This window comes from Plecotus auritus (genome assembly GCF_963455305.1).
Source record: "Plecotus auritus genome assembly, chromosome: 2".
In the NCBI taxonomy this organism is placed as follows: Eukaryota; Metazoa; Chordata; class Mammalia; order Chiroptera; family Vespertilionidae; genus Plecotus; species Plecotus auritus.
The window spans coordinates 173,739,278-173,752,935 of NC_137771.1; positions in this window are offsets into that span (position 1 = coordinate 173,739,278).

Sequence of the window (13,658 nt, forward strand, 5' to 3'; positions counted from 1 at the left end):
GGTATACACTCAACACAGGAGCTGCTGTGACTTGCACTGGCCATTTACAAATAAATGGCACCACGGACCTGGTGCCGACAAAGCAACACTCGGCTTGCCCCAAGTAGGACACAGGCCCCACCACCACCCTGGAGTGACACCCCACCAAATTGCAGCCAATGCTCTGAGACCACATTGTGCAAAATGCAGCCCACAGCCCAGCCCAGCCTGGAAACAGTCACTGTGGGCACCAGGTAATGACGTCACGTAGCAATGCCTGGTTTCCTCTCCCTAGCATCTAGCCTCCTTGGAGTTTTTTAAGCCCAGGAACATGACTTGCTTTATAGCCAGGTGCAAACATTTTACATTTTAACCAAGTGTCTGTGAAGCATTTTCCCATGCCTCATCTTATTTGATCCTCACAAAAGTCCTGGAGTAGGTAGATAGGAGACTTGGTAGAATCCTATTTTTTTTTCTTTAGCCAGAAAACAGAGATTTAGAAAGTTTAGAAACTTGACCCGACTGAAAAGAAGTAAGAAATGGTGGACCTTGAAAATGACTTCAGGTTTTTTCACTGCGCAGAATATAGTCAAACACTGCTGCAGTTAAATATTTTACCCTTTGTTCTCCCTGTGTGATCTACAATAATAATCTGCTTCGTGTTGATATTTACTGTTGTGTTGCTAACAATTACCTGAAAGAGAAGTTGGGGTGCTTCACTGGGATAGAAAAAGTTTAGCTGCATCAGAAATCAGGACTAATTAAGCAAGTATATTCTATATCTATAAAAGGCTAAGTTGACTCACGCATGCGTGATAGATATAAAGCTCTTGCTGGCACCAATCGCACGCATGTGTTTCCATCTGTCATTATCGATCATGAATTTGGTTGACACTTCTATTATAGAGAAAGGGCGAATAGTGATATTTAAAATATTTCTTCTAATTAATTTTCTTTCAATGTGCACAAATCTGTGTACTGGGCCACTAGTACTCGTATCTATAATAATAAAAGCGTAATATGCTAATTAGATTGGACAGTCAACCGACCTTCCAGATGTCATTCTGGACGTCCTTCTGGATGAAGCCGTGTTGGCAGGGGCCGAGGCAGACATGGTTAGGGGCGACCAGGCAGGCAGGCAGAGTGGTTAGGAGCAATCATGGAGGCAGGCAGAGTGGTTAGGGGCGATCAGGCAGGCAGGCAGAGGTGGTTAGGGGCGATCAGACAAACAGGCAGAGGTGGTTAGGGGCAATCAGGCAGGCAGGCAGAGTGGTTAGGGGTGATCAGGCAGGGAGGCAGAGTGGTTAGGGGTGATCAGGCAGGCAGGTGAGTGGTTAGGGGCAATCAGGCAGGCAGGCAGAGTGGTTAGGGGCGATCAGGCAGGCAAGCAGTTAGGAGCCAGCGGTCCTAGATTGCAAGAGGGATGTCTGACTGTCAGTTTAGGCCCGATCTTGCAGGGATCCCTGCGGAATTGGGCCTTAACCAGTGGTCGGACATACCCCGAGGGGTCCAGGATTGAGAGAGGGTGCAGGCCGAGCTGAGGCCCCCCCCCCCCGTGTACAAATTTTGTGCACTGGGCCTCTAGTTTATATATATAAGAGCCTAAGTGACCGTTACAACCAAACGACTGGAACGACCGGAACAACCAGCCGACCAGAACACTGACCACTAGGGGGCAGACGCTCAATGCAGGAGCTGCCCCCTCGTGGTCAGTGTGCTCCCACAGCCAACCTCCCTGCTCCCTGGCCCCTCCCCCTGGCTGGCCAACCTCCTGCGGCCCCACCCCTCCCCTCAGCCAGCCAACCTCCCGCAGCCCCTCCCCCTGGCCAGCCAACCTCCCGTGGTCCCTTCCCCTGGCCAGCGGCCCCCCAATAGGCCTCGATCACTAGCCAGGCCAAGTGACCCCACCAGTGCACAAATGTGTGCACTGGGCCTCTAGTTATATTATAATATATGAATATTATTTAATGTATATTAATAATCTCCTTAGCAACAATCTCCAACATAGAATTAAGGATAATTATATTTTAAGTTAAAAATCTATAACTTCAAAATCTTTAAAACATTAAAAAAAATTTAAACAGATGTTAAAGGGAGTTCAACAGCAGTGAAATGTTTTTACTTTGAAAATCTAAGTATATATACATGAAACAACAGCTACAAATAGAAACTACAGAAATTCAACAATAAAAATGGTGAAAATGCTATGTCATTCTGGCACTTAGTATAATGTTTTCAAGCATTATGATCTTGATAGTTGTTCTAATATCCCATCTGCTCTAGATTTTAATAGTTAGGACATGAGATGTTTTACATAAATGTATTTTCCAGAGAGTATCAATTTAAGCAATAACTTTTTCATTCTGATTTTAAAAAATACTTAAATTATATACTTCCCTTTCTTACATAAGAAACCAAGTCTACAGATTCTGTTCTTTTTCCCCCCTCTAGTTTAGGTTTATTTTTATATAGAAGCTTTGTTGAGCTGTAACTCACATTACCAAACACATATGAAGTGTATGATTCTATGTCTTTTTAAGATCATATTCACAGACTTGTGCAACATCACTATATCAATTTTAGAACCATTTCGTCGCTTCAAAAGGAAACTCCATACCCCTTAGCAGTCTCTCCCTAACTTTCCCCAACCCTCTAGATTAGGTAACCACTTATCTTTTTGTTTCTATTGACTTGTCTCTTCTGGATTCTTCACATAAATAGAATCATATTATATACTAGTGACGCGGTGCACAAAATTCGTGCACATTAAAAGGGAATTAATTAGAGGAAATAATTTAATATTGCTATTTGCCCTTTATAATAGAAGTGTCAGAGATGAAAGAAAATTAGTAAAATGTATATGAAAACCTTCCTCCTGTCAGAGTCTAGGGCTCACCATGGGACCCAGAGTTAAGTCCCCGCCCACCCACATGCACCTCAAAATCGCGTGAGACCCAGACCTGGCTGCCCACCCCCCCCCCCATTGGGCTAGATCCAAACCCGGCCAGTCCCACCCTTGTCAAGCCCTGCTGGGCAGGGGGCATAGCCTCAGGTCCCCTGGCCCGGTGCCAGGATGGGGGGGGCGTGGCCTGAGGTCCCCCAGCCCAGACCAGGGCGGGGGCGTGCCTTGAGGTCCTCCGTCAAGCCCCGCCAGGTGGGGGATATGGCCTGAGATCCCCTGTCAAGCCCCGCTGGGTGGGGGGCATGGCCTCAGGTCCCCTGTCAAGCCCCACCAGGCTGGGGGGGGGGGCGCAGCTTCAGGTCCCCTGGCCCAGCACCAGGAGGGGGGTGCAGCCTCAGGTCTCCCGTCAAGCCCCACTGGCAGGGGGGCACAGCCTTAGGTCCCCCGTCAAGCCCTGCTGGGTGGGGGGCACAGCCTGAGGTCCCCTGTCAAGCTCAGTCAGGCAGGGGGGGGCACAGTCTCAGGTCCCCTGGCCCTGTGCTGGGGTGGGGGTGCGGCCAGAGGTCCCCTGTCAAGCCCTACCAGGCAGGGGGCTTGGCCTGAGGTCCCCCGGCCTGATGCTGGGGCGGGGGGAGTAGCCTGAGGTCCCCTAGCCCAGCACCAGGACAGGAAGCGCACCTTGAGGTCCCCTGTCAAGCCCTGCTGGGTGGGGGGCGCAGCCTGAGGTCCCCTGTCAAGCCCTACCGGGTGAGAGGCATGGCCTGAAGTCCTTTGTCAAGCCCCACCTGGTGGGGGGCACGGCCTGAGGTCCCCCAAGCCTGGTGCTGGGGCGGGTGGAGCAGCCTGAGGTTCCTTAGCCCAGCACCAGGACAGGAAACGCACTTTGAGGTCCCCCGTCAAGCCCCGCTGGGTGGGGGGTGCGGCCTGAGGTCCCCTGTCAAGCCCCATGGGGGCAGGGTGTAGCCTCAGGTCCCTGCTGATTGCTTGTTAAGGCTCCTTATGGGAACTTGGCCTCAGCTGTGGGTGCAGCCATCTTTGTGATAGAGTGATGGTCAATTAGCATATTCCCTCTTTATTAGATAGGATGGTCTTTTATCATGGATTCTTCATATAAATATAATCATATAATGGTCTTTTGTCACTGACTTATTTCACTTAGAATAATGTTTTCAAGATTTCATCATGTTGTAGCATGTATCGGTACTTCATTCTTTTTATGACTGAAAAACATTCATACCCTTAATGGGTATTTGGGTTGTTTCCACTTTGGACTATCATGAATAATGCTGCTATGAACATTCATGTACAAGTTTTTGTGTGGATATGTTTTCATTTCTTTGGGGTATCCAGGAATAGAATGTCTGGGTCATATGATACCTTCATGTTTAACCTTTTGAAATACTGCCAATACGGTTTTCCAAAGTTTCTGCACCATTTTGGATTCCTGCAATGGTGTATCAGTATTTGTTATCTGTCTTTTTTTATTGCAGCTGTTCTGTGGGTATGAAGAGGTATCTCACTGTGGTTTTGATTTGCATTTCTCTGATGACAAATTATGTTGAGCACCTATGTCCATTTTTTAATTGGGTTATTTGTCTTTTTACTATTGAGTTATAGGAATCTATATATATGTAAAAGCCTAAGCGACCTTTGGACCGGTAGCTATGATGTGCACTGACCACAAGGGGGGACAGATGCTCCAACCAGTAGGTTAGCTTGCTGCTGGGGTCAGGCTTGTCAGGACTGAGCAAGATGGGCCGGACACACCTTGGAACCCTCCTGTGGTTCCTCCCAGGCCCCAATTATGCACCAGTGCAAGGGACCCCACCGGTGCACAAGTCCGTGCACTGGGCCGCTAGTTCTTTATATGTTAGTCTATTCTTATGAGCATCAATGACTGAGATTTGCTGTGCTACAGTGGAGTGCTCATGGGCTATAGACCCATGCAGGGCTGTCTGCCATATATTAAAAGGCAACACGAGCTGTCAGGAAGAACTAAAAAAATCAGTTACAAGAGCCTGTCTTCGTATATTTACATATTTCTTTTTTTCTTACTTTCCCTGCTATCACCCCTTGTTCTCAGAGCTCTAAATATTATTACTCTAGGTAGAAGTGGAAGGTGACTCAGCTTATCCCATGAATGAGGTGCGTGGGCTTTGAGACAGCTTTCTGATGTGTTCTGGGTAATTATAGTTGCCAGAAATCTGATTCTGAAAGAGTTAGGTGGCATTTTACATAATTAGAGGTAATAAGTTGAATAGGATGTGATTAATTGGGGTAGCTTTGGGAGGTGAATTTTCAGTGAAATTCCCAAGGGGGAAGTGACAATAACCTGGAAGAGAAGTGGAGATTCCCAGAGGAGGGAATTTTCAAGATGTGTATGGAAATGCATCATTGGTTCCACTGATCTTGGTAACTACAGGGAGAAGTGGTGAAAGGTCTAAATGCAGCCTTTGAGCTCATTGCTAGGCTGCTAACAGGTCTGAGAGGTCAATCTTCTTTTGGCTTCCTGATGTGAGAAAAAAGAAGATTACCCCACCCTGTTTCCATCTTACCAGCCTCCCCCCTCTACCGACCCCACCCTGCCCTCGGCTTGTGGCTAAACTGCCCAACTGCCAATTAAAACCCACACTTCCCAGCATGCCTTGCACCACCCAGAAGCCCAGTCCCCACCATTCAGTCTGCTCCCCAACTGAAAGGGCTCCAGCAAATCACCTTCCAGATTCAGGGCGCCCACTGCAGGGCCCCTCGCTCTTTGGAGGCCTCTCCCCTCTGCCTCCCCTGACTGTGGCTGAACTTGCTACCACTTGACAGCAAACCACACTTGACAGGAACAGGAAGGAGGATGGGCCCCACTGCCCTGGGCCTTCTACTAAATCAACAAGGTTGTGCTCATTCTCCTTCCATAGCAGGCTGCTTCGGAGTCTTCCACCCTCTTTCCTCTCTCCCAGGGTCTCAGGAGGCCCAGCAGGGGCTCCTGTGGTGGCCTTATCCTGGACATGCAGAGCTTCTGGGGGTAGGTGGATGTGAAATGAACATGGGAGCTTCTGACCTGTGCTTTGTGGTAGTTTGTACCTTGCTCCACGGCCAAGGCCTCTCTGGTCTTAGTCACCAGCACTTCCTTCTCCCCAGGCACTCCCTCACTTCTAAGGAAATGCTCCTTGTTCTACAGCTGACCTCCAGGCCTGCACCCTTCCCTGTTCAAGGAATCCCACCACTGCTTTTTTCCTTCTTTCACCTCCCTGAGCAGCCAGAATCTTGCCTTGTGGCTATGCCTTTCTGCTGCCATTCTAGACTGTCACAGCTGTTGGGAAACATGGTCAAGCAGTGGGACAAGCCAGCTTCAAGTCCTGACATGAGTCCGTAATTCTGAAATCCACAAAGCTCTAAAAACCAAAGGTATTTTTGATGAGTTTGGCATAAACTCATTTGGTTACAAAACCTGACCTGAACTGACAAGAGCCTATTTTGTCCCCTTTTTCTTTTACCCATTTAATGTGAATATTCATTATTCATATGCCAAAATATTTATGTGTTGATTTTGGGGTGTAGTTCTAGACTTTGTTTAAGGAATTATGCAATATGGCATATGCATTATATTGCCTTTTAAAAATATATATTTTTTTATTAATTTCAGAGAGGAAGGGAGAGGAAGAGAGAGATAGAAACATCAATGATGAGAGAGAATCATGGATTGGCTGCTGCCTGCATGCCCCACACTGGGGATCGAGCCCACAACCCAGGCATGTGCCCTGACTGGGAATCGAACCATGACCTCCTGGTTCAACCACTGAGCCATGCTGGTTGGGGTATGTTGCCTTTTAAACCATGAAAAATTATGATTTTTAAAACACTTCTGGCCCCCAAATTTTAGGGTAAGGAATTTTGGACTTGTACTATAATGCCACACAAAAAAGGACAGGAAAATTAACTATAGATATCCAAGAGACAGAATAATATGAAACTAATCAAAAGCGTGTCCATGCCCTGACTGGTTTGGCTCAGTGGATAGAGTGTCAGTCTGCAGACCGAAGGGTCCCAGGTTTGATTCTGGTCAAGGGCACATATCTGGGTTGTGGGCTCGGTCCAATGTGCAGGAGGCAGCCAATCAATGATTCCCTCTCATCATTGATGTTTCTATCTCTCTCTTCCTCTCCCTTCCTCTCTGAAATCAATAAAAATATATTTTAAAAAAAGCATGTCCAAGAAAATTTGACATAGAGAAACAATTCCAATTATTGTCATAAATTATGTATGTAAATTTACAAAAGAGCATATAGAATCTAATCTCCACTTAATTTAAAAATATATTACATATGGGCCAGCCACTGTGGCTCAGTGGTTGAGTGTCGACCTATGAACTAGGAGGTCATGGTTTGATTCCTGGTCAGGGCATATGCCCTGGTTTCAGGCTTGATCCCCAGTGTGGGGTGTACTGGAGGCAGCCAGTCAATGATTCTCTCTTATCATTGATGTTCCTATCTCTCTCTCCCTCTCCCTTCCTCTCTGAAATCAATGAAATATATTTAAATATAAATATACTAGAGGCCTGGTGCACGAATTCATGCATAGGTGGGGTCCCTCGTTCTGGCCAGAGATCGGGGCCAATTGGGAGGGCCAGCCAGCCTGGCAGAGGAGCGGTGGGAGGTTGGCTGGCCGGCTCCCCCAATTGGGGCTGATCGGGGGCCAGCTGGCTGCAGGGAGGGACTGAGGGAGGTTGGCTGTGGTAGCACACTGACCACCAGGGGGAAGCTCCTGCATTGAGTGTCTGCCTCTGGTGATCAGTGCGTGTCATAGCAATCGGTTGTTCAGTCATTTGGTTGCTTAGGCTTTTATATATAGATATTGCATATGTATAGAAAAAGCTTGGAAGGCAATATACCACAGTGTTAACAGTGAGTTGTCTCTGTACTGTGGGTCTGTGGTTGATTTTCTTCTTTTTAAACCTTTCAGTATCTATGTAATCTATATAATAAAAGCCTAAGCGACCATTATGGTGGAACCACCAGAATGAACAGTCACTATGATGCACACTGACCATCAGGGGGCAGACACTCAATGCAGGAGCTGTCCCCTGGTGGTCAGTGTGCTCCCACAGGGGGAGCACCGCTCAGCCAGAAGCCGGGCTTATGGTTGGTGAGTGCAGCAGCGGTGGCGGGAGCCTCTCCTGCCTCCATGGCAGTGCTAAAGAGCAGCCAGCAGGTGGGTGGTAAGGAGTGAGGGGTCCCGGACTGTGAGAGGGATATCTGACTGCTGGCTTAGGCCTGATCCCTGGGGATCGGGCCTAAACCGGCAGTCAGACATCCCCCGAGGGGTCCCGGACTGTGAGAGGGTGCAGGCTGGGCTGAGGGACCTCCCTCCCAGTGCATGAATTTCGTGCACTGGGCCTCTAGTCCTATCTAATAAAGAGGGAATATGCTAATTAACCATCACTCCATCACAAAGATGGCTGCACCCACAGCTGAGGCCAAGTTCCCATAAGGAGCCTTAACAAGCAATCAGCAGGGACCTGAGGCTACACCCTCCCCCGCCCCTGTGGGGCTTGACAGGGGACCTCAGGCAGGCAGGGCTTGACAGGGGACCTCAGGCAGGCAGGGCTTGACAGGGGACCTCAGGCCACCTTCCACACCTGGCAGGGCTTGATAGGGGACCTCAAGGTGCGCTTCCCATCCTGGTGCTGGGCTAGGGGACCTCAGGCTGTTCCCCCGACCCCAGTGTCAGGCCAAGGGACCTCAGGCCGCGCTCCCCACCAGGTGGGGCTTGACAGGGGACTTCAGGCCACACCCCCCACCCGGCAGGGCTTGACAGGGGACCTCAAGGTGCACTTCCTGTCCTGGTGCTGGGCTAGGGGACCTCAGGCTGCTCCCTCTGCCCCAGCTCCAGGCTGGGGGACCTCAGGCCATGCCCCCCACCAGGTGGGGCTTGACAGGGGACTTCAGGCCACGCCCCCCACCCTGGCACCAGGCCGGGGGACCTCAGGCTGCATCCCTCGCCCCAGCACCGAGCCAGGGGATCTGAGGCTGTGCCCCCCTGCCTGGTGGGGCTTGACAGGGGACCTCAAGGTGCACCCCCAGTGCTGGGTCGGGGGAACTCAGGCCACGCCCCCTGACCAGGGGGGACCTGAGGCTGCACCCCCCTGCCAATGGGGCTTGATAGGGGACCTGAGGCTGTTTTCCCCTCCCGGTGCTGGGCTGGGGGACCTGAGGCTGCACCCCTCCTGCCTGGTGGGGCTTGACAGGGGACCTCAGGCCATGTCCCACACCTGGCGGGGCTTGATGGGGGACCTCAAGGCATGCCCCACCACCCCACTTTGGGCTGGGGGACCTCAGGCCATGCTCCCCATCCTGGCGCTGGGCCAGGGGACCTGAGGCTACGTTCCCTGCCTGGCGGGGCTTGACAAGGGTGGGACTAGCCAGGTCTGGATCTATCCCAATGAGGGGGGGAGGTGGCCGGGTCTGGGTCTCACGCGATTTTGAGGCGCATGTGGGTGGGCAGGGACTTGACTCTGGGTCCTGTGGTGTGCCCCAGACTCTGACAGGAGGAACGTTTTCATATACATTTTACTAATTTTCTTTCATCTCTGACACTTCTATTATAGAGAAAGGGCAAATAGCAATATTAATTTATTTTCTCTAATTAATTCCCTTTTAATGTGCACGAATTTCGTGCACCGGGCCACTAGTACTTTTATAATGAGAAAAACATTTTTTAAAACCAGAACTGTTGTTACTAAAAACAAGTTGATATTGACACTTTCTACTGTGTGGCCTTGGGCAAAACATGTGATCAATAAGAGCCTGCTTTTCTCTCTTGTCAATGGAGACTATTAGTACCTGCTTAATGGAGTTGTTGAGGGGTAATGTATGTACTTAGGCCTTCTCCTCTTGCAGGCCTGGCTGCCCAATGTCATACAACAGTGCAGGTCAAGTCTCACACATTCCTGTTGTATCACAAGTGGATCCTTGTAAACAAGGATGACCAACAGTCCTTTCAGCTGTCTTTTCCTCTCCCTATCAGATTGCCTTGACTTCTACCACACACAAAGAGTTTGCCACTTTGTCAAGGCTAACCCCACGAATGAACTTGATTCCATTTCTACTTACCTCTCCCTGACCTGTTCTGCCAGGGAAAATAGATATATTTACATGGTACTTCACATTTTACAAAAGGTATTCACATATTGATGACCTCGTGACCTTATTTCTTGAACTAGCAGTTGTTTCTCCCTATGTTTCTTTCTATACACCTGGTCACTAATTAACCAACACCTGACAACCTGACTCCTGACCCTACCACTCTACTGAAAACTGCTCTTTTTAAGATCATGCATTCACTAATGCATATAGTCCACATAAATTTATAAGTGCCCAGGATGTATCAGGCTCTGCTCTGGGCACTGGGATATAGCAGTGCATAAACAAATTTCGTTCCCTTAAGAGTACACAATTTAGTTGGGAGGCAGACAGTTAGCAAGTAAATATATCATAAGATATCAAGCAGTGACATGAATAAAAATATTGTGAAGGAAAAGGCAAAAGAAAGTAATAGGGGTGTGCACTATTTTAGATGGTGTGGTCAGGGAAGGTCTCTTTGAGGAGGCGACTTTTGAGCAGAGGCCTAAGGGAAGTTAGGGAGTGGGCTGTTTAGATAGATATCTGGGAGTTGGGAAAGCATTCTTGGCCTGGAAAAGACCAATAGCAAAAGCCTGCTTAGCTTAAATGAGGAGCTGCTGTTTAAATGAGGACTTCATGCTTTGAGTGGAGTAAGTGAGGAGGAAAGTGAGAGGGTATGAAATCAGAGGGAGCAGAGCACTTGAGCTCATGGTAAGGATTTGTGCTTATATTTGTCAGTTATGAAAAAGGATTTCTCAATGGCCAGCCATGGACTTTTCCCAAGTCCTTAACCTCTTCAATTGCTCTAAGCAAATGACACTTTAATTAATTTAAGAAGCCTTTGCTGGGCATCCACTCGGTGCTAGACTAGGTATTGCTGGGGATACATGCAATGTGAACAACTGTGAACAAATCATATTCCCTCCCTGCCAAGACTCACTGCCACGAAGGAAAGGCAGAACTATCACCTGTTAACAATGTTGCCCCTTTGGGCAACCTGGACAGAACCATGAACTAAGTAAGGCCTAAGGGGACACAAGGAGATGCCATCATCTCTCCCAAAGTCTCTTCTCCTTAAAGTGTTTATCTCAATTCATCATTTTCCTTATCTCTTCTTCAGTCATCAACCCCACGCCCAGTCCCCACTCTGAAGATGCATATCAGACGCCACCTCTTCCAAAAAGCTCTTCTTGAAGTCTCGCACCAGTTGTGCTCTCTTCTTCCAGGACTCTCCCAGCAGCTCACTCTAGGAGGGGTCCTGTTTTCCAGGATTCCCTTCCATTTTTCCCTGAACGGAACCATGGTTAGTTGTATGTGCCCCTTCCCCTGGATGTCCCACTGCCAGTCATGCCCTGGCACTGACAGGATATTTCTGTAAGCATCTTGTTATCTTTGCACAGCACCAAATCTTTGATCATATGTTGATTACTGTCAGTGTTTACAGAAAAGGAAGAGGCAGTGTCCCCACAGAGTCAGTCACTGGAACTAGCTGCTGAGGGAGGCCATGGGCTCATCCTGGGTGAGCTTTGTGAGCTGCCTGGGCAACAGGGAGCAGGAGCAGCTGCCCTCAGAGACCCAGCTCTTTTCCCCCAGATGGTTAAAGAAGAGGAGTAAAGAGGGCAGGAAGGATCGTTAGCCAAGCCATTCTCACTTGCCCTGCATTCACCCCTCAGTTTTGCCAGGCCTGGCATCATGAGGGGTTGAGTGGTATCAATATAGGTGGTGGCCTCTCCTCTTTCAGTTCTTTGACTTTTGATTCTTAAAAACTACATCCCAAATGAGGGAAATGAAACCACTGAAGACTCTCCCCCAGTAGCCAGCTGACGTGGGGCAAGAGAACAATTCCCAGTTAAGGCCCCAAAGGAAATCCCCTCCCTGTCATGTGCTGAGGCTGGAGAAGTGGGGAAGGCATTAGTTCACTGCTTGGCCAGGCCCAGCCACCAAGGTGAAGGGCCAGGATGGAAGGACTGCCCTGTCTGTGGCCAGGAACGGAGAACCCAAGGCAGAGTAAGGAATATCACAGGTGACAGTGAGAGGACCAAGATCTTAGACCAGGGGTCCTCAAACTTTTTAAACGGGGGGCCAGTTCACTGTCCCTCAGACCGTTGGAGGGCCGGACTATAGTTTAAAAAAAAAAACTATGAACAAATTCCTATGCGCACTGCGGGCCCGGGACGAGTCGGCTGCTAAGCAGGACAGGCAGCAGCACCTGGCGGGCCGGATAAATGTCCTCGGCGGGCCGTATGTGGCCCGCGGGCCGTAGTTTGAGGACCCCTCCTAGAGTGAGCTGCAGGTTCCAGAAGTAGACCCTGCCACTCCATTCTAGTGTGGAAGAAAAGGGGCCATATACTACACCTGACAAGCTCAGGGGAGGCCTGCATGGTGGGCTTATAAACTCAGAGACCGAAAGTAACCATATAGGATGGTATGAACATACAAATTCCCAACTGAAAATGAGTCATGGTGGGTAGACACATCCTAGACCTGTAGCTTCCTTGACAAAGGTTAATCTTTACCTTAACTGAGCCTGTCTATTGTCTTTTTGCATCTAAGATAACAAACCTTTGAAATGTCAGAGTAATCCCCTTTTTCTGGACTCCTCAGGGTACGACCTCGCCCCAGAGCATGAGACCACAGAACTCCTCATTGTAATCTTGTTGCCTGAATATCCTCTATGTGCTGTAAATATTCCCCGTTAACTATCCTGTACCCACCAATATAAAAGAAGCACATGTCTCTCTGTTTTACTCTTAATTCAGTCTCAGAGATTTTCTTGATTTGCTTTCTCCCACCCCTTTAATCTACCACCAATGTATAAAATAAGCTGTAAAACTGTTATTCTCTGGAGCATTTTCTCAATCCGTTGAGATTTTGCTTCCTGATAATGGTCATCAGTTTGACTCAAATAAACTCACAAAAGTTCCCTGCAGATTTGTAAGACAGTCCAGTAAACCATGGCTGGCTCTAGGCAGACCCACTCAGGGCCAGGTGCCCTTTCCCGTAACATTTGGACATTTCTTACATTGACACTGGGTGCAGTGGACTGCATCTTCTCTCACAGACCCATCTAGAGGAAGTAAAGTGCCCCTCCCTCTCCCCCCCTCATTTCTCCTTTTGGAGCCTTTGCATACTACCTCCCCCACAACTTGAAATGTCTTCCTTCACAGTCTCTGCTGTAGGTCTCCTCACCCCTCAGTCCTGAATAGCTGTTTGCTTATCATCTGAAAAAGCAGTGGGAGGGGAGACAGAAGCACAAGTCCCTTTGATCTCTTTGGGAGACTGAGACCTCCTACCAGTGACAAACTATTGTAAAGCTTAGTTTAGAAACAAACAAACACATCTCAGGCAATACTTAAAGAATCATGGACGAGGTAGGTTTGCTGCCTTCCTTTCTTTTTCCTTTTCCTCCCTCCTTCCTTCTTTGACTGAGCCCTTTGGAATAACACATGACCCCGCCCCTCAGATGTTTTTAGTGTAATTGGAGAAACCCGACAAAACCCCCAAAAGTTAAATCACAATACAAGAGATGTCATGAAGCTCTGGCTGGAATGGCTCAGTTGGTTGAGCATCATCCCACCAACTGCAAGGTTGCTGGTTTGATTCCTGGTCAGGACACAAGCCTGGGTTGGGGGCTTGATCCCTAGTAGAGGGCATGGAGGCAGCTG